General features: G+C 53.3%; 1 long non-coding RNA gene across 2 annotated transcripts in view; it reads right to left on the reverse strand.

Moving 5' to 3' along the window:
• Positions 1–25,019, reverse strand: part of LOC130679863 (uncharacterized) — a 78,485-nt gene that overhangs the window by 10,313 nt on the left and 43,153 nt on the right. For both annotated transcript variants that reach the window (XR_008992836.1, XR_008992837.1), the window contains exons 10-14: positions 24,174–24,286; positions 14,684–14,757; positions 13,519–13,631; positions 3,891–3,964; positions 2,726–2,838 (exon numbers count right to left, since the gene is read on the reverse strand). This is a non-coding gene — a long non-coding RNA (uncharacterized LOC130679863). The remainder of the gene's footprint in view (positions 1–2,725; positions 2,839–3,890; positions 3,965–13,518; positions 13,632–14,683; positions 14,758–24,173; positions 24,287–25,019) is intronic.

Genomic DNA, 25,019 nt, shown 5'->3' on the forward strand with positions numbered 1-25,019 from the left:
CCTATCCTCCCTGCTATCCATTAAAGAAAGTCTTTCCCAGATCTGTGTGGGTGTATTGTATTTTCCCACTAAACCCTGTTCTTGCTAATATGCCTCTGGCTGTCTTTACTCTTTCACTCTGCTACAGAGGAAGAACTCACATACACGAGTGATAACGCTTTGAGCCACACCGAACAATGTAACATGCCCCACGCCCCAGTGACCGGGATGTGGAAGTAGCCGCGTTTTATGACTGTGCGTGCTCCACGCGAGGCCTGCGTGCTGAGCGTTTAAGGGATGACAGCCCAGGGGGAGGCAAGTCCAGAGGAGGGAGACCGGGTTGGCTAACGAGGCCCCTTCCCTCTTCTCTGCCACTGCTCTGAGCTCGCCGCAGGCTAGGGAATCCCTGCTGTGACACAGAAAACCACTCTTTTCATTTTGGTTCTTAAACATGTTTAATTCTGTGTGTGTGTGTGTGTGTGTGTGTGTGTGTGCGCGCGCGCGCGCGTGCGTGTATCACTGCCCCTATCGGTCTAAAAGTAACAAAGAAATGCGCGATAGAGCGAACAACTTGCAAACAGTGACCAGAAAGAGTAAACTTTTCCACTAGCCTCTGGGGATATAGATATCCCAAGTGTTTCTATGCAATTGTAGAAAGATTTTGCTGGAAATCTCGCTGGGACCACTCTGAACCATCACGTTAGTTAAGGCAATAAGCCAGGACAGGAGAGCAGCAAAGAGCACCCACGGTGCGTCTCCTACGTATAAGGCCAAGGGGTACAGGCTTTAATTCTACCACCTCACTTCATCTCACCATGACTGACGTGGGGTGACCCTTACGCACCACCTTCATACATGAGTAAAAAGTTACTTCAGAATCACTTCCCTTAACAGAACATAAATAAATGCAAGGACATCAACATTCCTCGAATTCCTGCCACCGCCACCCAACTCTTTATGCTCAGCACCCTTTCCACACCAACAGAAAACACAGCTCTAAATGCTACTATTCCATTTCAGATAGACCTCACTCACATCTAAATGCCTAAATGCACTGAAACTCCACCTCCACCTTGACAACAGAGGGGAGCAGTTTCCCCGCGAGCTAGCTGGCCTGCCACCTCAGCAAGCCCACGGGCCACTAGCCCACACCAGCCCCGCGTGTCCCCAAGAAGGCGGCTCACTGAACCTGCGACTACACATGCTCTCTGGAGATGGGCGGCCAAGCAGGGCCACCCAGGTGACATCGGCGCGCAGGCACACAGACCTACTACTGGGCGTGCACCTGCCTCGGCCCCAGCAGGCCGGCCGGGGTGCTCCCTGTGTGGGGCCTCGGATCTGCCCCGCAGCTCACGCAGCCGCCCCGGCAGGGCCAGCCCCAGGGCAGAGCACCCGGAGGGCCCCAGCCCGCACTGGTTAGAGAGTCCAGCCGGCCATCTACACCCAGCGGACTCGGGCCACCTACCCAGGTGTTCCAACCCACGGCCACTCCTCTCAAGACCCAAAGACATAGCTAACTCACAGAAACAAACACAAGGAATCAAGACTGAGAAGGAGACAGAGGAATGACTGCGCGCCTAGTGACGGTACGTTGACAAAAATGGACAAAATAAATAAACACATAGATAGATTGAGACAGATACATGAGATAGATGGATAGATTAGATCAGACTGACAGATGAGATAGAATGATAGGTTACATAGACCATATAGATACATATAGAGAGATTAGACAGACTAGGCAGACAGACAGATTAGATAGATGATACATGATAGATCAGGTGGACAGATTAGACAGACACCTATAGATACACATAGATAGATGACAGGTAGATAGATTGATAAGATGACAGACTAGATAGATGATATAGATACATATAGGTTAGATAGCCACATTGATATAGATACATATAGATGACAGATAACAGACAGATAGGTGGTAGATTAGATAGTTTGGATAGATAGACACAGAGATGACAGTAGATAGATGAGAGTAGAGAGATCAGATAGATAAGATAGACAGATAGACAGACAGACAGACAGACAGACAGACAGACAAGACAGACAGGTAAGAAAGCATAATACTCAACAAACCTATCGCTCATAACCAGGAGAGCAACGATGAAAGCACAGAGAAGAACTACAAGCGAAAAGGAGACAGAAATCAAGTTGAAGAAGTGCCATAAGGACACAGCTATCAATTATCACAGTAAAGGGAAAGACTTTAAATGCTCCAAACAAAAGACACAGGGTTGAATGAATGGATGAAAACTCAAGACCGCCTACGTGCTCCCTTACAGGAGGCTCACTTGAGATCCAAGCACACAGACAAACTACAAGTTGAAGGGGTGGGAAAAGGTACCCTATCCAAGTGAAACTGAAACTGAAAAAGAAAAAAAAAAAAAAATTAAAGATGGCTTGGTGGGATTAAAGACGGCAGGCAGTGTGAGAGGGGAGGCAGAAACCTCCTCCGAAAACCACATACATGCGTACATTCATACAGTGTGGAAATACAACAACTACACCAGATCCTGGAAGAGAAGCAGGAGAGGAGGCTGCCGCGGCAGGCCGTCACCTCAAGGTGAAGGGTGACGTACCAAAGCCGTGATCCGGAGGGACCCGGCAGGCCCTTCCCGCACCCGAGCTCACCGGAGGGAGGAAGAGAAACGGAAACGGGGAGGCGGGTGGAGGCCTAGGGCTGCTGAACACCCAGCCCTGGAGATCTGCTCTGGGAGCACGGACCTACCTCACGTGATGCTCTGGAGGACCGGTGGGGTTGGAAAGCAAAGACAGGCGGAGCACTTGGAGAGACTTGAGGTTCCTGCCACTCGCGCCAACACAGGGATCCACATCCGGCTGCTGTGGGATGAAAGAAAGGCGGGCAGTCTGAGAGACTTCCTAACAGCGAGAGAGCTGCTAAAGGGGCAAGGGTTGCACAGAGCTTGCCGCTCGGGAGAAAGCACAGGTGCGCAAAACTGTCCGGGTGCACTCTGCCCAGCAGGTGGGGGAACTTTTAGGAGCTCCGGGCGCTCCACCCACCCTGGCTGCCTACGTAGCTCCAAAGCCCCCCACCGTGATGTGACTGATAACACAACACGGCGGCCTGCTGCACCTTCCTCCCCCGCCAGCACCGGCTCGCAAACCGGCTGCCCCCCTCCATCGCGCCAGGCCAGCGACAGGACGGCCCCACCTACGGCAGCCACGGGTGCAAAGCACAGAGGCTTCTCCCTGCGTGCTCCGCAAACTGGCCCTGGCGGTGGACACAGGCACTGCGGCCGGGAAGCGGGAAAGACCTCTTCCCTCCCGCGGGCACCAGCGCCGCCCCCGTGACCCCTGCCTGCCATCACCCCAAGGGCTGAGCAGCTCCAGAGGGAAAAGCTTCTGGGCGCTGTACAGGGCGCCACCTACAAATACGAAACGTCAAAGCCAAAGGAACCTGGTAACTGGACTCGATCCATCTTTGTGAGAGGGATCTCAACATAAAAATCAGAAACATGCTCATGGAGCTCCAGCAAAAAGTTGCCCCTGTCTCTTGGGCATAATTCTCTCTCTCTGTCTCTCTCTCTCTCTCTGTCTCTCTCCCAGGAGCACTTTGGAGGCCTTGTTCTGAGAGGGATGCTGGGGCAGCCCAGCAGGAACGGGCACAGCTCTCAGATCCACCCCGGCCAGTGCCAGGGCAGTCCCACACGGGGCCTGACCGAACTGCAACGGGGGGACGCCGCACGTGTAACTCCGCAGGAAATAACAGTGCCGCACGCTAGCCTTCCCGTTAATGGCTAGTGGCTAGGTGGCTCCACCGATACCAGGTGACGTCCACATCCCGGGCCTTACCTCCGTGGCAACCTTTTTTCCCCGTGAACCTTGAAAGCAGCACATGGAAAGATACTTACTACCAGTCTCCACCATCTCACCTCTCAGTTTAGGCTCGATGTTCCCGTATCACATCTTCTCCTCTTCGTTCCAGTTTTCTTGGCGGGTTGGTGTTCTGAGGGGGGGAAAAAAAAAAAAAAAAAAAATAATTGACTCAGAATTGGAACGAGATGGCAGGGGGTATAGGATTCTGTTTAAGCACCATCAGTAGAACAAAGACATCCGACAGCATGGGAGGACAGATTCAAAGATGGCATATCCGATAAGGGGTTGATGACATCTAAAATAAGTATGAAGTGCCCACGCACCTCCACACACAAAAAGCAAATAATCCAATTAAAACATGGGCAGAGGATCTGAACAGACACTTCTCCAAAGAAGAAATTCAGGTGGCCAGCAGGCACACGGAAAGATGCTCCACATCGCTACGATCATCAGAGAAATGCAAATTAAAACCACCACCATGAGATATCACCTCACACCAGTCAGGACGGCCACCATCGGGAAGACACACAACAACAGACGTTGGCGAGGATGTGGAGAAAGGGGAACCCTGCGACACTGCTGGTGGGCATGTACATCTCAGTTCAACCATTGTGGAAAGCAGTATGGAGGTTCCTCAAAAAACAGAAAAGTACAAATACCATTTGACCCAGGAATTCCACTCCCAGCAATGTACCCTAAGAATGCAGGAGCCTAGTTTGAAAAAGACACACGCACCCCTATGTCTATCACAGCACTACGCACAATAGCCAAGAAATGGAAGCAACGTGAGTGTCCGTCAGTAGGCGGATGGATAAAGAAGAGGTGGTACATACGCAAGATGGAATATTATTCAGCCGTAAGAAGAAAAGAAATCCTACCGTTTGCGACAACACGGATGGAGCTAGAGGGTATTATGCTCAGTGAAATGAGCAGGATGGAGAAAGACAAGCATCAGATGACTTCACTCATCTGTGGAGTAAAAGAACAAAGCAGAAACTGAAGGAACAAAACAGCAGCAGACTCACAGAACCCAAGAGTGGACTAACAGTTACCAAAGGGAAAGGGACTGGGGAGGATGGGTGGGGAGGGAGGGATAAGTGGGGAAAAAGGGGCATTACGGCTCGCACACATAACGTAGGGGGTGGGGCGGCGGGGGTGCCGGGGCCCGGGGAAGGCAGCATAACACAGAGAAGACAGGTAGGGATTCCACAGCGTCTTACGACGCCGAAGGACAGTGACTGTAATGGGGTAAGGGGTGGGGGGGACTTGATAAGATAGTGGGAGGGGGAGTCCAGTAACCATGTTGCTCATGTAATTGTACATTAACGGTCACACACACGCAAAAATCACAACGAGCTATCACCTCACACCAGTCAGAATGGCTAGTACCAAAAGAAGAGAAAAAAAAAAAAACAAAAGAAGCAAAACAAGAAATAACAAGCGTTGATGAGGAAGTGGACAAAGGGAACCCTCGTGCACTGTTGGTGACCATGTAAATTGGTGCAGCTACTATGGGAAACAGTGTGGAGGTTCCTAAAAATATCCATAGCGGTACCACATGACCCAGCGTTCTTTTTCATACACAGCAGTGGAACTCCCTTCAGGATACCGGACCTGTTCCCAATGCATACACCACCAAGCAATTCTCCAACACCAGCAGGGTTTCTGAGAACTCTCAACTCTGATGACATCTGCCTGGACGCAGCACAAGATTCCCCAGGGTAAGGTTTCTATCCTCAAGACTGCCCTCCACCCCCAACTCCAGAGCCCGGTTGCCAGGCCCATGCAATTAGCTTGTGCTTCCCACCTACATACAGGCTAGGATTGGAAGTTCCAACGACCTCCCCCTTAGGTACTGCCCAAGTCGCTAGGGTGCCTCAGCAGCTCAGGAAAACACGTTTACCAGTTTAACAAAGAGTATCATAAAGGACACAGCAGCGCACGCGCGCGCTTCACACGCACACGCACGCGCACACACGGCAAGGTCCCAAGTAAAGGAGCTTCTATCCTCCCGGGACTTGGGGCCTGGCATGGTGGCATGTGCAGGCGACCTGGTTCCCCAAGCATGGAAGCTCTGACAGAGAAGCAGGAGATGAGAGAGAGAGCTGTGCTCTTCTCATAGGGTTCTGTGAGGGCTTCACTGCAGAGTCATGGCTGACTAAATCGCTGGCCATTGCTGATTCAACCTCCAGCCCTCATCCCTTTCCTCTTCCTTCCCTGGGGGCTGGGGGCTGCAAGTTCCCACCCGCTAACCACAAGCCTGGTGCCCCTGGCGACCAGCCTCTACCCTGGGCTAGGGCCCCAAAGCCTCTGCATTAACCTAACAAGACACCCATTGGACAGTCGTGGCTCAGAAGGATTTTCAGGAACTGCGGATGAGGAGCAAGAATACCTAGGAAATGAACAAAATATTAGCAAACCAAATTCAAAAATACATCAAGGGGATCAAACACCCTGATCAAGTGGGAATCATCCCAGGGATGCAAGGATGGTGACAGCATTCGAAAATCCATCCACACCATCCACCACATAAACAGAAAGAAAGACAAAAACCACATGATCATCTCCACAGATGCTGAAAAAGCATCCGACAAAATGCAACATCCATTCACGATAAAAACTCTCAGCCAAATGGGTATACAGGGCGAGCACCTCAACCTAATAAAGGCCGTATATGACAAACCCACAGCCAACGTCATACTCAACAGCGAGAGGCTGAAAGCCGTTCCTCTGAGACGGGGAACGAGACAGGGGTGCCCACTCTCCCCACCGCTATTCAACACAGTCCCGGGGATCCCAGCCACGGCAATTAGACCAGACAAAGAAATACAAGGAATCCAGACTGGTAAAGAAGCAGCTAGGCGGTCACCATCTGCAGATGACACGATACTGTACGTAAGGAAACCCTGAAGACTCCACTCCAAAACTGCTAGAACTGATAACCGGAATACAGCAGAGCTGCGGGACACAAAACCAACACACAGAAATCTGCGGCTTTCCTGTACACTAACAATGAACCAAAGGAGAGGGAAATCAGGAAAACAATTCCATTCACAACTGCATCAAAAAGAATAAAATACCTAGGAATAAACCTAACCAAGGAAGCGAAAGACCTATACCCTGAAAACTATAAGACACTCTTAAGAGAAATTAAAGAGGACGCTAACAAATGGAAACTCATCCCACGCTCTTGGCTAGGAAGAATTAATATCGTCAGAATGGCCATCCTGCCCAAAGCAATCCACAGATCGGATGCAGTCCCTATCAAATCACCAACAGCATTCTTCCACGTACTGGAACAAATAGTTCAAAAATTCATATGGAAACGCCAAAGATCCCGAATAGCCAAAGCAATCCTGAGAAGGAAGAAGAAAGCATGTCTCTCTGTGTGTGTGTGTGTGTGTGTGTGTGTGTGTGTGTGTGTGTGTGTGTGGTGTGTGTGTGTGGTGTGTGTGTGTCTGTGGTGTGTGTGTGTGTGTGTGTGGTCTGTGTGTGTGTGTGTGGTGTGTGTGTGTGTGGGTGGGTGCGGTATCTCGCTCCCCAACATCAAGCTCTACTACAAAGCCACAGTCTTGATCAAGACAGTTTGCTCCTGGCACTAGAACAGAGCCACAGACGGGTGGAACAGAATAAGAGACTCCAGACATTAACCCAAACATATGTGGTCAATTAATATATGATGAGGGAGCCAGGGACATACAATGGGGAAATGACACTCTCTTCAACAGACGGTGCTGGCAAAACTGGACAGCTACACGTAAGAGAATGAAACTGGATCACTGTCTAACCCCATACAGAAGAGTAAATTCGAAATGGATCCAAGACCTGAATGTGAGTCATGAAACCATAAAACTCTCAGGAAAGAACATATAGGCACAAATCTCCTGGACATAAACATGAGCGACTTCTTCAAGAACATAACCTCCCCGGGCAAGGGAAACAAGAGCAGAAATGAACTGGTGGGACTACATCAAGCTGAAGAGCTTCTGTACAGCAAAGGACACCCTCAATAGAACAAAAAGGTACCCTAAAGTATATGCGAGAATATATTCATCAATGACAGATCCGATAAAGGGTTGACATCCAAAATACATAAAGAGGAGCTCACGCACCTCAACAAACAAGAAAAGCAAATAATCCCATTAAAAAATAGGCAGAGGATCTGAACAGACACTTCTCCAAAGAAGAAATCGAGGTGGCCAACAGGCACATGAAAAGATCCTCCACACCGCCAATCCTCAGAGAAATGCAAATTAAAACCACCATGAGGTATCACCTCACACCAGTCAGGATGGCCACCATGGGGAAGACACACAACAACAGACGGTGGCGAGGATGTGGAGAAAGGGGAACCCTCCGACACTGCTGGTGGGAATGGACATCTCAGCTCAACCATTGTGGAAAGCAGTATGGAGGTTCCTCAGGAAGCTCAAAATAGAAATACCACTTGACCCGGGAATTCCACTTCTAGGAATTTACCCTAAGAGTGCAGCAGCCCAGTTTGAAAAAGACAGATGCACCCCTATGCTTATCGCAGCGCTATTTACAAGGGCCGAGAAATGGAAGCAACCTAAGTGTCCATCAGCAGCAGATGAATGGGTAAAGAAGACGTGGTACATACTATACACAATGGAGTATCACTCAGCCATAAGAAGAAAACAAATCCTACCGTTGGCAACAACACGGATGGAGCTAGAGGGTATTATGACTATGCTCAGTGAAATAAGCCAGGCGGAGAAAGACAAGTACCAAGTGATTTCACTCATATGTGGAGTATAAGAACAAAGAGAAACTGAAGGAACAAAACAGCAGCAGAATCACAGAACCCAAGAATGGACTAACAGCTCACAAAGGGAAAGGGACTGGGGAGGATGGGTGGGAAGGGAGGGATAACGGTGGGGAAAAAGAAAGGGGGCCATACGATTATTAGCATGTATAATGTGGGGCGGGGTTGGAGGGGGGCGCGCACAGGGAGGACTGTGCGACACAGAGCAGACAAGTAGTGATTCTACAGCATCCTACTACACTGATGGACAGTGACTGTCACGGGGTTTGTGGGGGGGGACTTGGTGAAGGGGGGAGTCGAGGAAACATAATGTTCTTCATGTAACTGTAGATTAAGGATAACAAAATGAATAAACATAAGAAAATGACAGTAAGAAAATAAAAAGTGTTTCCCAGTTTACTGTGTTGTGTTACTCGTATACCAGACACAGGCCCCAAAACGAGACCAAAGAGAAAAATCTGGGCCGCCAGGCTCAGTGAGAACGTGGAATGTTGCTATGCTGAAACCTGGTGGTCCCTGACCTACGCTTTCCGGGAAGCGAAGAAAGAACCTGCCCGCTAGCTAGAAAGGGAAGTCACGCGGACGGTCCCCTCCTCGGAATCTGTCACCCGCCTGGCTGGCCATGGCGGAGGAAGCATGTCTGGCTCCAGGCCTCCCAGAGAAGATGGGAAGGCCCAGGGCGAGGGCGGGCGGCGCCCCGGCAGCCCCGGCCTCAGGGACCGCGGGGGCACAGCATTGGCCGCCGCGCCCCGGGTCCCAAGCGCGTGCAGAGGCGACACCCGGGCGGGCGTAGCTCTGACAGACGTGAGCACTGCGGCCCTGAATGGTCTGCGTGGTGGTCTGGCTGGCCCTGACACCTGCACGGCCCTCGGCCGGCAGTCCCGGGGGGGGGGGCGGGAGGGCTGGGGACACTACTGGGGCTGGCGTGGGGCCCACGCCCTGTGACACTGGGCCAGGGTCTCCTCTGGGTGGGGCTGGTGTGCTCACGGCAGTGGGGGCTCCCCTCCCCCCTGGGTGACATCACGGTTGCCCGGGCGGCTGCTCTGTGATGCGTCCCCTGGCTGACCTATCAGAGGCTGCCCTAGCTGGGCAGCTCCGTGCGCGCTGAGGAGGTCTGAGGAGGAGTTGGAAGCTCTCCCTAGCTTCGTACCCTATTCTCATGCCTGTCTCAAACGAAGGACCTATGGACACCACACCGCTGGGGCCGGACTCTGACGCGGAGGGCGAGCCTCTGAACACCATGCCGCCCCCGTGGGCCACCGCCGCCCTGGGGCCGGACTCTGACACAGCCGGCGAGCCCATGGACACCACGCCGCCGCCGTGGGCCGCCGCCGCCCTGGGGCCGGACTCTGACACGGCCGGCGAGCCCATGGACACCACGCCGCCGCCGTGGGCCGCCGCCGCCCTGGGGCCGGACTCTGACACGGCCGGCGAGCCCATGGACACCACGCCGCCGCCGTGGGCCGCCGCCGCCCTGGGGCCGGACTCTGACACGGCCGGCGAGCCCATGGACACCACGCCGCCGCCGTGGGCCGCCGCCGCCCTGGGGCGGGACTCTGACTCGGCCGGCGAGCCCATGGACACCACGCCGCCGCCGTGGGCCGCCGCCGCCCTGGGGCCGGACTCTGACTCGGCCGGCGAGCCCATGGACACCACGCCGCCGCCGTGGGCCGCCGCCGCCCTGGGGCCGGACTCTGACACGGCCGGCGAGCCCATGGACACCACGCCGCCGCCGTGGGCCGCCGCCGCCCTGGGGCCGGACTCTGACACGGCCGGCGAGCCCATGGACACCACGCCGCCGCCGTGGGCCGCCGCCGCCCTGGGGCCGGACTCTGACACGGCCGGCCAGCCCATGGACACCACGCCGCCGCCGTGGGCCGCCGCCGCCCTGGGGCCGGACTCTGACACGGCCGGCCAGCCCATGGACACCACGCCGCCGCCGTGGGCCGCCGGCCCGGGGCCCGACTCTGACACGGCCGGCGCGCCTATGCGCACCACTGCGCCCCTGCGGGCCATCTTCCGGTCCCCACCGGCCCGATGCCACACGTGGCACAACCGCCGGGCTCAGCCCTACCCCCGACGACGGTGACGCGCTGGACACGCCGCCACCCTTGCGGCCGTCTACCGGTCTCCCCCAGCCCCGTACAAGGCCCATGTCCTTTTGTTGGCGCTTCCTATCCTCCCTGCTATCCATTAAAGAAAGTCTTTCCCAGATCTGTGTGGGTGTATTGTATTTTCCCACTAAACCCTGTTCTTGCTAATATGCCTCTGGCTGTCTTTACTCTTTCACTCTGCTACAGAGGAAGAACTCACATACACGAGTGATAACGCTTTGAGCCACACCGAACAATGTAACATGCCCCACGCCCCAGTGACCGGGATGTGGAAGTAGCCGCGTTTTATGACTGTGCGTGCTCCACGCGAGGCCTGCGTGCTGAGCGTTTAAGGGATGACAGCCCAGGGGGAGGCAAGTCCAGAGGAGGGAGACCGGGTTGGCTAACGAGGCCCCTTCCCTCTTCTCTGCCACTGCTCTGAGCTCGCCGCAGGCTAGGGAATCCCTGCTGTGACACAGAAAACCACTCTTTTCATTTTGGTTCTTAAACATGTTTAATTCTGTGTGTGTGTGTGTGTGTGTGTGTGTGTGTGCGCGCGCGCGCGCGTGCGTGTATCACTGCCCCTATCGGTCTAAAAGTAACAAAGAAATGCGCGATAGAGCGAACAACTTGCAAACAGTGACCAGAAAGAGTAAACTTTTCCACTAGCCTCTGGGGATATAGATATCCCAAGTGTTTCTATGCAATTGTAGAAAGATTTTGCTGGAAATCTCGCTGGGACCACTCTGAACCATCACGTTAGTTAAGGCAATAAGCCAGGACAGGAGAGCAGCAAAGAGCACCCACGGTGCGTCTCCTACGTATAAGGCCAAGGGGTACAGGCTTTAATTCTACCACCTCACTTCATCTCACCATGACTGACGTGGGGTGACCCTTACGCACCACCTTCATACATGAGTAAAAAGTTACTTCAGAATCACTTCCCTTAACAGAACATAAATAAATGCAAGGACATCAACATTCCTCGAATTCCTGCCACCGCCACCCAACTCTTTATGCTCAGCACCCTTTCCACACCAACAGAAAACACAGCTCTAAATGCTACTATTCCATTTCAGATAGACCTCACTCACATCTAAATGCCTAAATGCACTGAAACTCCACCTCCACCTTGACAACAGAGGGGAGCAGTTTCCCCGCGAGCTAGCTGGCCTGCCACCTCAGCAAGCCCACGGGCCACTAGCCCACACCAGCCCCGCGTGTCCCCAAGAAGGCGGCTCACTGAACCTGCGACTACACATGCTCTCTGGAGATGGGCGGCCAAGCAGGGCCACCCAGGTGACATCGGCGCGCAGGCACACAGACCTACTACTGGGCGTGCACCTGCCTCGGCCCCAGCAGGCCGGCCGGGGTGCTCCCTGTGTGGGGCCTCGGATCTGCCCCGCAGCTCACGCAGCCGCCCCGGCAGGGCCAGCCCCAGGGCAGAGCACCCGGAGGGCCCCAGCCCGCACTGGTTAGAGAGTCCAGCCGGCCATCTACACCCAGCGGACTCGGGCCACCTACCCAGGTGTTCCAACCCACGGCCACTCCTCTCAAGACCCAAAGACATAGCTAACTCACAGAAACAAACACAAGGAATCAAGACTGAGAAGGAGACAGAGGAATGACTGCGCGCCTAGTGACGGTACGTTGACAAAAATGGACAAAATAAATAAACACATAGATAGATTGAGACAGATACATGAGATAGATGGATAGATTAGATCAGACTGACAGATGAGATAGAATGATAGGTTACATAGACCATATAGATACATATAGAGAGATTAGACAGACTAGGCAGACAGACAGATTAGATAGATGATACATGATAGATCAGGTGGACAGATTAGACAGACACCTATAGATACACATAGATAGATGACAGGTAGATAGATTGATAAGATGACAGACTAGATAGATGATATAGATACATATAGGTTAGATAGCCACATTGATATAGATACATATAGATGACAGATAACAGACAGATAGGTGGTAGATTAGATAGTTTGGATAGATAGACACAGAGATGACAGTAGATAGATGAGAGTAGAGAGATCAGATAGATAAGATAGACAGATAGACAGACAGACAGACAGACAGACAGACAGACAAGACAGACAGGTAAGAAAGCATAATACTCAACAAACCTATCGCTCATAACCAGGAGAGCAACGATGAAAGCACAGAGAAGAACTACAAGCGAAAAGGAGACAGAAATCAAGTTGAAGAAGTGCCATAAGGACACAGCTATCAATTATCACAGTAAAGGGAAAGACTTTAAATGCTCCAAACAAAAGACACAGGGTTGAATGAATGGATGAAAACTCAAGACCGCCTACGTGCTCCCTTACAGGAGGCTCACTTGAGATCCAAGCACACAGACAAACTACAAGTTGAAGGGGTGGGAAAAGGTACCCTATCCAAGTGAAACTGAAACTGAAAAAGAAAAAAAAAAAAAAATTAAAGATGGCTTGGTGGGATTAAAGACGGCAGGCAGTGTGAGAGGGGAGGCAGAAACCTCCTCCGAAAACCACATACATGCGTACATTCATACAGTGTGGAAATACAACAACTACACCAGATCCTGGAAGAGAAGCAGGAGAGGAGGCTGCCGCGGCAGGCCGTCACCTCAAGGTGAAGGGTGACGTACCAAAGCCGTGATCCGGAGGGACCCGGCAGGCCCTTCCCGCACCCGAGCTCACCGGAGGGAGGAAGAGAAACGGAAACGGGGAGGCGGGTGGAGGCCTAGGGCTGCTGAACACCCAGCCCTGGAGATCTGCTCTGGGAGCACGGACCTACCTCACGTGATGCTCTGGAGGACCGGTGGGGTTGGAAAGCAAAGACAGGCGGAGCACTTGGAGAGACTTGAGGTTCCTGCCACTCGCGCCAACACAGGGATCCACATCCGGCTGCTGTGGGATGAAAGAAAGGCGGGCAGTCTGAGAGACTTCCTAACAGCGAGAGAGCTGCTAAAGGGGCAAGGGTTGCACAGAGCTTGCCGCTCGGGAGAAAGCACAGGTGCGCAAAACTGTCCGGGTGCACTCTGCCCAGCAGGTGGGGGAACTTTTAGGAGCTCCGGGCGCTCCACCCACCCTGGCTGCCTACGTAGCTCCAAAGCCCCCCACCGTGATGTGACTGATAACACAACACGGCGGCCTGCTGCACCTTCCTCCCCCGCCAGCACCGGCTCGCAAACCGGCTGCCCCCCTCCATCGCGCCAGGCCAGCGACAGGACGGCCCCACCTACGGCAGCCACGGGTGCAAAGCACAGAGGCTTCTCCCTGCGTGCTCCGCAAACTGGCCCTGGCGGTGGACACAGGCACTGCGGCCGGGAAGCGGGAAAGACCTCTTCCCTCCCGCGGGCACCAGCGCCGCCCCCGTGACCCCTGCCTGCCATCACCCCAAGGGCTGAGCAGCTCCAGAGGGAAAAGCTTCTGGGCGCTGTACAGGGCGCCACCTACAAATACGAAACGTCAAAGCCAAAGGAACCTGGTAACTGGACTCGATCCATCTTTGTGAGAGGGATCTCAACATAAAAATCAGAAACATGCTCATGGAGCTCCAGCAAAAAGTTGCCCCTGTCTCTTGGGCATAATTCTCTCTCTCTGTCTCTCTCTCTCTCTCTGTCTCTCTCCCAGGAGCACTTTGGAGGCCTTGTTCTGAGAGGGATGCTGGGGCAGCCCAGCAGGAACGGGCACAGCTCTCAGATCCACCCCGGCCAGTGCCAGGGCAGTCCCACACGGGGCCTGACCGAACTGCAACGGGGGGACGCCGCACGTGTAACTCCGCAGGAAATAACAGTGCCGCACGCTAGCCTTCCCGTTAATGGCTAGTGGCTAGGTGGCTCCACCGATACCAGGTGACGTCCACATCCCGGGCCTTACCTCCGTGGCAACCTTTTTTCCCCGTGAACCTTGAAAGCAGCACATGGAAAGATACTTACTACCAGTCTCCACCATCTCACCTCTCAGTTTAGGCTCGATGTTCCCGTATCACATCTTCTCCTCTTTGTTCCAGTTTTCTTGGCGGGTTGGTGTTCTGAGGGGGGGAAAAAAAAAAAAAAAAAAATAATTGACTCAGAATTGGAACGAGATGGCAGGGGGTATAGGATTCTGTTTAAGCACCATCAGTAGAACAAAGACATCCGACAGCATGGGAGGACAGATTCAAAGATGGCATATCCGATAAGGGGTTGATGACATCTAAAATAAGTATGAAGTGCCCACGCACCTCCACACACAAAAAGCAAATAATCCAATTAAAACATGGGCAGAGGATCTGAACAGACACTTCTCCAAAGAAGAAATTCAGGTGGCCAGCAGGCACACGGAAAGATGCTCCACATCGCTACGATCATCAGAGAAATGCAAATTAAAACCACCACCATGAGATATCACCTCACACCAGTCAGGACGGCCACCATCGGGAAGACACACAACAACAGACGGTGGCGAGGATGTGGAGAAAGGGGAACCCTGCGACACTGCTGGTGGGCATGTACATCTCAGTTCAACCATTGTGGAAAGCAGTATGGAGGTTCCTCAAAAAACAGAAAAGTACAAATACCATTTGACCCAGGAATTCCACTCCCAGCAATGTACCCTAAGAATGCAGGAGCCTAGTTTGAAAAAGACACACGCACCCCTATGTCTATCACAGCACTACGCACAATAGCCAAGAAATGGAAGCAACGTGAGTGTCCGTCAGTAGGCGGATGGATAAAGAAGAGGTGGTACATACGCAAGATGGAATATTATTCAGCCGTAAGAAGAAAAGAAATCCTACCGTTTGCGACAACACGGATGGAGCTAGAGGGTATTATGCTCAGTGAAATGAGCAGGATGGAGAAAGACAAGCATCAGATGACTTCACTCATCTGTGGAGTAAAAGAACAAAGCAGAAACTGAAGGAACAAAACAGCAGCAGACTCACAGAACCCAAGAGTGGACTAACAGTTACCAAAGGGAAAGGGACTGGGGAGGATGGGTGGGGAGGGAGGGATAAGTGGGGAAAAAGAGGCATTACGGCTCGCACACATAACGTAGGGGGTGGGGCGGCGGGGGTGCCGGGGCCCGGGGAAGGCAGCATAACACAGAGAAGACAGGTAGGGATTCCACAGCGTCTTACGACGCCGAAGGACAGTGACTGTAATGGGGTAAGGGGTGGGGGGGACTTGATAAGATAGTGGGAGGGGGAGTCCAGTAACCATGTTGCTCATGTAATTGTACATTAACGGTCACACACACGCAAAAATCACAACGAGCTATCACCTCACACCAGTCAGAATGGCTAGTACCAAAAGAAGAGAAAAAAAAAAAAAACAAAAGAAGCAAAACAAGAAATAACAAGCGTTGATGAGGAAGTGGACAAAGGGAACCCTCGTGCACTGTTGGTGACCATGTAAATTGGTGCAGCTACTATGGGAAACAGTGTGGAGGTTCCTAAAAATATCCATAGCGGTACCACATGACCCAGCGTTCTTTTTCATACACAGCAGTGGAACTCCCTTCAGGATACCGGACCTGTTCCCAATGCATACACCACCAAGCAATTCTCCAACACCAGCAGGGTTTCTGAGAACTCTCAACTCTGATGACATCTGCCTGGACGCAGCACAAGATTCCCCAGGGTAAGGTTTCTATCCTCAAGACTGCCCTCCACCCCCAACTCCAGAGCCCGGTTGCCAGGCCCATGCAATTAGCTTGTGCTTCCCACCTACATACAGGCTAGGATTGGAAGTTCCAACGACCTCCCCCTTAGGTACTGCCCAAGTCGCTAGGGTGCCTCAGCAGCTCAGGAAAACACGTTTACCAGTTTAACAAAGAGTATCATAAAGGACACAGCAGCGCACGCGCGCGCTTCACACGCACACGCACGCGCACACACGGCAAGGTCCCAAGTAAAGGAGCTTCTATCCTCCCGGGACTTGGGGCCTGGCATGGTGGCATGTGCAGGCGACCTGGTTCCCCAAGCATGGAAGCTCTGACAGAGAAGCAGGAGATGAGAGAGAGAGCTGTGCTCTTCTCATAGGGTTCTGTGAGGGCTTCACTGCAGAGTCATGGCTGACTAAATCGCTGGCCATTGCTGATTCAACCTCCAGCCCTCATCCCTTTCCTCTTCCTTCCCTGGGGGCTGGGGGCTGCAAGTTCCCACCCGCTAACCACAAGCCTGGTGCCCCTGGCGACCAGCCTCTACCCTGGGCTAGGGCCCCAAAGCCTCTGCATTAACCTAACAAGACACCCATTGGACAGTCGTGGCTCAGAAGGATTTTCAGGAACTGCGGATGAGGAGCAAGAATACCTAGGAAATGAACAAAATATTAGCAAACCAAATTCAAAAATACATCAAGGGGATCAAACACCCTGATCAAGTGGGAATCATCCCAGGGATGCAAGGATGGTGACAGCATTCGAAAATCCATCCACACCATCCACCACATAAACAGAAAGAAAGACAAAAACCACATGATCATCTCCACAGATGCTGAAAAAGCATCCGACAAAATGCAACATCCATTCACGATAAAAACTCTCAGCCAAATGGGTATACAGGGCGAGCACCTCAACCTAATAAAGGCCGTATATGACAAACCCACAGCCAACGTCATACTCAACAGCGAGAGGCTGAAAGCCGTTCCTCTGAGACGGGGAACGAGACAGGGGTGCCCACTCTCCCCACCGCTATTCAACACAGTCCCGGGGATCCCAGCCACGGCAATTAGACCAGACAAAGAAATACAAGGAATCCAGACTGGTAAAGAAGCAGCTAGGCGGTCACCATCTGCAGATGACACGATACTGTACGTAAGGAAACCCTGAAGACTCCACTCCAAAACTGCTAGAACTGATAACCGGAATACAGCAGAGCTGCGGGACACAAAACCAACACACAGAAATCTGCGGCTTTCCTGTACACTAACAATGAACCAAAGGAGAGGGAAATCAGGAAAACAATTCCATTCACAACTGCATCAAAAAGAATAAAATACCTAGGAATAAACCTAACCAAGGAAGCGAAAGACCTATACCCTGAAAACTATAAGACACTCTTAAGAGAAATTAAAGAGGACGCTAACAAATGGAAACTCATCCCACGCTCTTGGCTAGGAAGAATTAATATCGTCAGAATGGCCATCCTGCCCAAAGCAATCCACAGATCGGATGCAGTCCCTATCAAATCACCAACAGCATTCTTCCACGTACTGGAACAAATAGTTCAAAAATTCATATGGAAACGCCAAAGATCCCGAATAGCCAAAGCAATCCTGAGAAGGAAGAAGAAAGCATGTCTCTGTGTGTGTGTGTGTGTGTGTGTGTGTGTGTGTGTGTGTGTGTGTGTGTGGTGTGTGTGTGTGGTGTGTGTGTGTCTGTGGTGTGTGTGTGTGTGTGTGTGGTCTGTGTGTGTGTGTGTGGTGTGTGTGTGTGTGGGTGGGTGCGGTATCTCGCTCCCCAACATCAAGCTCTACTACAAAGCCACAGTCTTGATCAAGACAGTTTGCTCCTGGCACTAGAACAGAGCCACAGACGGGTGGAACAGAATAAGAGACTCCAGACATTAACCCAAACATATGTGGTCAATTAATATATGATGAGGGAGCCAGGGACATACAATGGGGAAATGACACTCTCTTCAACAGACGGTGCTGGCAAAACTGGACAGCTACACGTAAGAGAATGAAACTGGATCACTGTCTAACCCCATACAGAAGAGTAAATTCGAAATGGATCCAAGACCTGAATGTGAGTCATGAAACCATAAAACTCTCAGGAAAGAACATATAGGCACAAATCTCCTGGACATAAACATGAGCGACTTCTTCAAGAACATAACCTCCCCGGGCAAGGGAAACAAGAGCAGAAATGAACTGGTGGGACTACATCAAGCTGAAGAGCTTCTGTACAGCAAAGGACACCCTCAATAGAACAAAAAGGTACCCTAAAGTATATGCGAGAATATATTCATCAATGACAGATCCGATAAAGGGTTGACATCCAAAATACATAAAGAGGAGCTCACGTACCTCAACAAACAAGAAAAGCAAATAATCCCATTAAAAAATAGGCAGAGGATCTGAACAGACACTTCTCCAAAGAAGAAATCGAGGTGGCCAACAGGCACATGAAAAGATCCTCCACACCGCCAATCCTCAGAGAAATGCAAATTAAAACCACCATGAGGTATCACCTCACACCAGTCAGGATGGCCACCATGGGGAAGACACACAACAACAGACGGTGGCGAGGATGTGGAGAAAGGGGAACCCTCCGACACTGCTGGTGGGAATGGACATCTCAGCTCAACCATTGTGGAAAGCAGTATGGAGGTTCCTCAGGAAGCTCAAAATAGAAATACCACTTGACCCGGGAATTCCACTTCTAGGAATTTACCCTAAGAGTGCAGCAGCCCAGTTTGAAAAAGACAGATGCACCCCTATGCTTATCGCAGCGCTATTTACAAGGGCCGAGAAATGGAAGCAACCTAAGTGTCCATCAGCAGCAGATGAATGGGTAAAGAAGACGTGGTACATACTATACACAATGGAGTATCACTCAGCCATAAGAAGAAAACAAATCCTACCGTTGGCAACAACACGGATGGAGCTAGAGGGTATTATGACTATGCTCAGTGAAATAAGCCAGGCGGAGAAAGACAAGTACCAAGTGATTTCACTCATATGTGGAGTATAAGAACAAAGAGAAACTGAAGGAACAAAACAGCAGCAGAATCACAGAACCCAAGAATGGACTAACAGCTCACAAAGGGAAAGGGACTGGGGAGGATGGGTGGGAAGGGAGGGATAACGGTGGGGAAAAAGAAAGGGGGCCATACGATTATTAGCATGTATAATGTGGGGCGGGGTTGGAGGGGGGCGCGCACAGGGAGGACTGTGCGACACAGAGCAGACAAGTAGTGATTCTACAGCATCCTACTACACTGATGGACAGTGACTGTCACGGGGTTTGTGGGGGGGGACTTGGTGAAGGGGGGAGTCGAGGAAACATAATGTTCTTCATGTAACTGTAGATTAAGGATAACAAAATGAATAAACATAAGAAAATGACAGTAAGAAAATAAAAAGTGTTTCCCAGTTTACTGTGTTGTGTTACTCGTATACCAGACACAGGCCCCAAAACGAGACCAAAGAGAAAAATCTGGGCCGCCAGGCTCAGTGAGAACGTGGAATGTTGCTATGCTGAAACCTGGTGGTCCCTGACCTACGCTTTCCGGGAAGCGAAGAAAGAACCTGCCCGCTAGCTAGAAAGGGAAGTCACGCGGACGGTCCCCTCCTCGGAATCTGTCACCCGCCTGGCTGGCCATGGCGGAGGAAGCATGTCTGGCTCCAGGCCTCCCAGAGAAGATGGGAAGGCCCAGGGCGAGGGCGGGCGGCGCCCCGGCAGCCCCGGCCTCAGGGACCGCGGGGGCACAGCATTGGCCGCCGCGCCCCGGGTCCCAAGCGCGTGCAGAGGCGACACCCGGGCGGGCGTAGCTCTGACAGACGTGAGCACTGCGGCCCTGAATGGTCTGCGTGGTGGTCTGGCTGGCCCTGACACCTGCACGGCCCTCGGCCGGCAGTCCCGGGGGGGGGGGCGGGAGGGCTGGGGACACTACTGGGGCTGGCGTGGGGCCCACGCCCTGTGACACTGGGCCAGGGTCTCCTCTGGGTGGGGCTGGTGTGCTCACGGCAGTGGGGGCTCCCCTCCCCCCTGGGTGACATCACGGTTGCCCGGGCGGCTGCTCTGTGATGCGTCCCCTGGCTGACCTATCAGAGGCTGCCCTAGCTGGGCAGCTCCGTGCGCGCTGAGGAGGTCTGAGGAGGAGTTGGAAGCTCTCCCTAGCTTCGTACCCTATTCTCATGCCTGTCTCAAACGAAGGACCTATGGACACCACACCGCTGGGGCCGGACTCTGACGCGGAGGGCGAGCCTCTGAACACCATGCCGCCCCCGTGGGCCACCGCCGCCCTGGGGCCGGACTCTGACACGGCCGGCGAGCCCATGGACACCACGCCGCCGCCGTGGGCCGCCGCCGCCCTGGGGCCGGACTCTGACACGGCCGGCGAGCCCATGGACACCACGCCGCCGCCGTGGGCCGCCGCCGCCCTGGGGCCGGACTCTGACACGGCCGGCGAGCCCATGGACACCACGCCGCCGCCGTGGGCCGCCGCCGCCCTGGGGCCGGACTCTGACACGGCCGGCGAGCCCATGGACACCACGCCGCCGCCGTGGGCCGCCGCCGCCCTGGGGCGGGACTCTGACTCGGCCGGCGAGCCCATGGACACCACGCCGCCGCCGTGGGCCGCCGCCGCCCTGGGGCCGGACTCTGACACGGCCGGCGAGCCCATGGACACCACGCCGCCGCCGTGGGCCGCCGCCGCCCTGGGGCCGGACTCTGACACGGCCGGCCAGCCCATGGACACCACGCCGCCGCCGTGGGCCGCCGCCGCCCTGGGGCCGGACTCTGACACGGCCGGCCAGCCCATGGACACCACGCCGCCGCCGTGGGCCGCCGGCCCGGGGCCCGACTCTGACACGGCCGGCGCGCCTATGCGCACCACTGCGCCCCTGCGGGCCATCTTCCGGTCCCCACCGGCCCGATGCCACACGTGGCACAACCGCCGGGCTCAGCCCTACCCCCGACGACGGTGACGCGCTGGACACGCCGCCACCCTTGCGGCCGTCTACCGGTCTCCCCCAGCCCCGTACAAGGCCCATGTCCTTTTGTTGGCGCTTCCTATCCTCCCTGCTATCCATTAAAGAAAGTCTTTCCCAGATCTGTGTGGGTGTATTGTATTTTCCCACTAAACCCTGTTCTTGCTAATATGCCTCTGGCTGTCTTTACTCTTTCACTCTGCTACAGAGGAAGAACTCACATACACGAGTGATAACGCTTTGAGCCACACCGAACAATGTAACATGCCCCACGCCCCAGTGACCGGGATGTGGAAGTAGCCGCGTTTTATGACTGTGCGTGCTCCACGCGAGGCCTGCGTGCTGAGCGTTTAAGGGATGACAGCCCAGGGGGAGGCAAGTCCAGAGGAGGGAGACCGGGTTGGCTAACGAGGCCCCTTCCCTCTTCTCTGCCACTGCTCTGAGCTCGCCGCAGGCTAGGGAATCCCTGCTGTGACACAGAAAACCACTCTTTTCATTTTGGTTCTTAAACATGTTTAATTCTGTGTGTGTGTGTGTGTGTGTGTGTGTGTGTGCGCGCGCGCGCGCGTGCGTGTATCACTGCCCCTATCGGTCTAAAAGTAACAAAGAAATGCGCGATAGAGCGAACAACTTGCAAACAGTGACCAGAAAGAGTAAACTTTTCCACTAGCCTCTGGGGATATAGATATCCCAAGTGTTTCTATGCAATTGTAGAAAGATTTTGCTGGAAATCTCGCTGGGACCACTCTGAACCATCACGTTAGTTAAGGCAATAAGCCAGGACAGGAGAGCAGCAAAGAGCACCCACGGTGCGTCTCCTACGTATAAGGCCAAGGGGTACAGGCTTTAATTCTACCACCTCACTTCATCTCACCATGACTGACGTGGGGTGACCCTTACGCACCACCTTCATACATGAGTAAAAAGTTACTTCAGAATCACTTCCCTTAACAGAACATAAATAAATGCAAGGACATCAACATTCCTCGAATTCCTGCCACCGCCACCCAACTCTTTATGCTCAGCACCCTTTCCACACCAACAGAAAACACAGCTCTAAATGCTACTATTCCATTTCAGATAGACCTCACTCACATCTAAATGCCTAAATGCACTGAAACTCCACCTCCACCTTGACAACAGAGGGGAGCAGTTTCCCCGCGAGCTAGCTGGCCTGCCACCTCAGCAAGCCCACGGGCCACTAGCCCACACCAGCCCCGCGTGTCCCCAAGAAGGCGGCTCACTGAACCTGCGACTACACATGCTCTCTGGAGATGGGCGGCCAAGCAGGGCCACCCAGGTGACATCGGCGCGCAGGCACACAGACCTACTACTGGGCGTGCACCTGCCTCGGCCCCAGCAGGCCGGCCGGGGTGCTCCCTGTGTGGGGCCTCGGATCTGCCCCGCAGCTCACGCAGCCGCCCCGGCAGGGCCAGCCCCAGGGCAGAGCACCCGGAGGGCCCCAGCCCGCACTGGTTAGAGAGTCCAGCCGGCCATCTACACCCAGCGGACTCGGGCCACCTACCCAGGTGTTCCAACCCACGGCCACTCCTCTCAAGACCCAAAGACATAGCTAACTCACAGAAACAAACACAAGGAATCAAGACTGAGAAGGAGACAGAGGAATGACTGCGCGCCTAGTGACGGTACGTTGACAAAAATGGACAAAATAAATAAACACATAGATAGATTGAGACAGATACATGAGATAGATGGATAGATTAGATCAGACTGACAGATGAGATAGAATGATAGGTTACATAGACCATATAGATACATATAGAGAGATTAGACAGACTAGGCAGACAGACAGATTAGATAGATGATACATGATAGATCAGGTGGACAGATTAGACAGACACCTATAGATACACATAGATAGATGACAGGTAGATAGATTGATAAGATGACAGACTAGATAGATGATATAGATACATATAGGTTAGATAGCCACATTGATATAGATACATATAGATGACAGATAACAGACAGATAGGTGGTAGATTAGATAGTTTGGATAGATAGACACAGAGATGACAGTAGATAGATGAGAGTAGAGAGATCAGATAGATAAGATAGACAGATAGACAGACAGACAGACAGACAGACAGACAGACAAGACAGACAGGTAAGAAAGCATAATACTCAACAAACCTATCGCTCATAACCAGGAGAGCAACGATGAAAGCACAGAGAAGAACTACAAGCGAAAAGGAGACAGAAATCAAGTTGAAGAAGTGCCATAAGGACACAGCTATCAATTATCACAGTAAAGGGAAAGACTTTAAATGCTCCAAACAAAAGACACAGGGTTGAATGAATGGATGAAAACTCAAGACCGCCTACGTGCTCCCTTACAGGAGGCTCACTTGAGATCCAAGCACACAGACAAACTACAAGTTGAAGGGGTGGGAAAAGGTACCCTATCCAAGTGAAACTGAAACTGAAAAAGAAAAAAAAAAAAAAATTAAAGATGGCTTGGTGGGATTAAAGACGGCAGGCAGTGTGAGAGGGGAGGCAGAAACCTCCTCCGAAAACCACATACATGCGTACATTCATACAGTGTGGAAATACAACAACTACACCAGATCCTGGAAGAGAAGCAGGAGAGGAGGCTGCCGCGGCAGGCCGTCACCTCAAGGTGAAGGGTGACGTACCAAAGCCGTGATCCGGAGGGACCCGGCAGGCCCTTCCCGCACCCGAGCTCACCGGAGGGAGGAAGAGAAACGGAAACGGGGAGGCGGGTGGAGGCCTAGGGCTGCTGAACACCCAGCCCTGGAGATCTGCTCTGGGAGCACGGACCTACCTCACGTGATGCTCTGGAGGACCGGTGGGGTTGGAAAGCAAAGACAGGCGGAGCACTTGGAGAGACTTGAGGTTCCTGCCACTCGCGCCAACACAGGGATCCACATCCGGCTGCTGTGGGATGAAAGAAAGGCGGGCAGTCTGAGAGACTTCCTAACAGCGAGAGAGCTGCTAAAGGGGCAAGGGTTGCACAGAGCTTGCCGCTCGGGAGAAAGCACAGGTGCGCAAAACTGTCCGGGTGCACTCTGCCCAGCAGGTGGGGGAACTTTTAGGAGCTCCGGGCGCTCCACCCACCCTGGCTGCCTACGTAGCTCCAAAGCCCCCCACCGTGATGTGACTGATAACACAACACGGCGGCCTGCTGCACCTTCCTCCCCCGCCAGCACCGGCTCGCAAACCGGCTGCCCCCCTCCATCGCGCCAGGCCAGCGACAGGACGGCCCCACCTACGGCAGCCACGGGTGCAAAGCACAGAGGCTTCTCCCTGCGTGCTCCGCAAACTGGCCCTGGCGGTGGACACAGGCACTGCGGCCGGGAAGCGGGAAAGACCTCTTCCCTCCCGCGGGCACCAGCGCCGCCCCCGTGACCCCTGCCTGCCATCACCCCAAGGGCTGAGCAGCTCCAGAGGGAAAAGCTTCTGGGCGCTGTACAGGGCGCCACCTACAAATACGAAACGTCAAAGCCAAAGGAACCTGGTAACTGGACTCGATCCATCTTTGTGAGAGGGATCTCAACATAAAAATCAGAAACATGCTCATGGAGCTCCAGCAAAAAGTTGCCCCTGTCTCTTGGGCATAATTCTCTCTCTCTGTCTCTCTCTCTCTCTCTGTCTCTCTCCCAGGAGCACT

This window comes from Manis pentadactyla, chromosome 12 (assembly GCF_030020395.1).
Source record: "Manis pentadactyla isolate mManPen7 chromosome 12, mManPen7.hap1, whole genome shotgun sequence".
In the NCBI taxonomy this organism is placed as follows: Eukaryota; Metazoa; Chordata; class Mammalia; order Pholidota; family Manidae; genus Manis; species Manis pentadactyla.